The sequence below is a fragment of the Octopus bimaculoides genome, chromosome 3 (assembly GCF_001194135.2).
Source record: "Octopus bimaculoides isolate UCB-OBI-ISO-001 chromosome 3, ASM119413v2, whole genome shotgun sequence".
NCBI lineage: Eukaryota > Metazoa > Mollusca > Cephalopoda > Octopoda > Octopodidae > Octopus > Octopus bimaculoides.
In genome coordinates this window covers 6615193-6617236 of record NC_068983.1, presented here as the reverse complement: position 1 = coordinate 6617236, position 2044 = coordinate 6615193, and positions in this window count along the sequence as shown.

Sequence of the window (2044 nt, the reverse complement as noted above, 5' to 3'; positions counted from 1 at the left end):
GGGGCTGAACCCGGAACCACGTGGTTGGAAAGCAAGCTTCTAACCACACAGCCACACCTATAAAAAAATTGTAATTTAAGGTTGATTTAGCTGTTATTTTTAACACATTTTATGACCACCAGATACCCTTCCTACTTTCTTTGTCATTCTGACATGTATCGATGTCTTTTCAATATTTTTCTCCCCCACAATACATAGTCTTATTGCTGGGATTTAAGCAAAAAATTCGGACTGTCCGTATTTAAAACTGTGATAAAAAGAAAAAAAAAATGGGGGGAAACAGCAACTGGTTAAGGTCAAACAAATGACAAGCAAATCTGTGGTATTGAGCAGAATATTTGCTGCAGCCCATCTTTTTATACCAAGACAAAACAATGTAAACGAAAACACTTCCGATCAATTAAGATCTGAAGTCATCAGAGCTACTGCTGAGTACTGCATCATCATCATCATTATTATTATTATTATTATTATTATTATTATTATTATTATTATTATTATTATTATTATTATTATTATTATTATTAATAATGACAATAAGGCGGTGAGCTGGCAGAATCGTTAGCACGCCGAGCGAAATGCTTACCGTTATTTCATCTGCTGCTACGCTCTGAGTTCAAACTCCGCCGAAGTCGACTTTGCCTTTCATCCTTTCGGGGTCGATAAATTAAGTACCGGTGAAATGTAATCTACTAGCCCCCATCCCCAAATTTCAGGCCTTGTGCCTATATTAGAAAGGATTGTTGTTACTATCATTATTATTATTACTATTATAAATCAACTTCAAGTGGTATCCCTCCTGAGTTCTGGATTTCGCTCTGTTGTCATCGCGCATTTGACTCAGAGGAAGATCTGTGATGATCTGGGGGCGGGGCTATATCTTAGAAATCTGCCGGCCCAATGGTTTCCGTTCATGGCAGAATTAATAGTCAAGACTATTTAAGCGTTTTATCTGATCAAATACATCCTAGTCATGTCTCTGGTGTCGATGTAATTGAATAAACTCCCCTACCTTAAAAAATTGCTGGTTTAGTGCCTAAATAAGCATATATATATATAATGGAGGGAGGGAGAGAGAGAAGGAGACGACAGATAAACAAAGTCAGACAGAGGGAGAGAATTGTAGTGGGGAGGTCTTAAATTTATTAGTATTTTTTTGCAATAGATGCAAGGGAAACAACCAATTAAAACTTAAAGAAAATCTAGAGAGTTATTCCCCCTGAAAATAAAACACGCGGACTATTTCGGACGAGATCTTAAGCGGATGCATGAAACCCCCATAATTATCATCCTATAATAATAATAATAATCATCATCATCATCATCAATGCATGTATATATGTGTGTGTATATAATGTGTCTGTGTGAGTGTGCCAATATATCTGTATAGACACACACACATATGCATGTATATGTGTACATATATGTGCATGTATATATACACGCATCCACTCATATACATACATACATACATACAAACGCACACGCATATAAAATAGCCATTCCTCTATCAAACTTAACGTATATACACTTTTGAAAACAGGATGCTGTGGTTTTCGTCCGAGAGAAAATCTAATCGTAGACATGCTGTATTCACATGCTTAAATAGATTTCGGTAAGCAAATGGCTACCCAGTATATGTCATTACAAGGCCCAAAAATATTCTCGTTTCGCCCCGATGTATCCATTGTGCTTTTAACAGTAAGTTTACAGAGAGATTTTTCTAATTTTCTGTCGGACTAAAACCACAGTATTATGTCTGTCAATAGTGTATATATGTTAATCATGATACAATATAGCTATTTTAATACAATATTGTTTCAGATGTGTACACCGAAATTTTACACAAACATATATTAATGTAATGCAGTTCTATATTTAAGAGATTAGGAATTATGTACATTATTTACATTTGACGGATATTTGTCCTCATCTTGTTTAATGTTAACACAACGTTTCGGCTGATATACCCTCCAGCCTTCCTCAGGTGTCTTGGGGAAATTTCGAACTTGGGTTCTCATTCCTAAGGTATTTTTCAATGTTA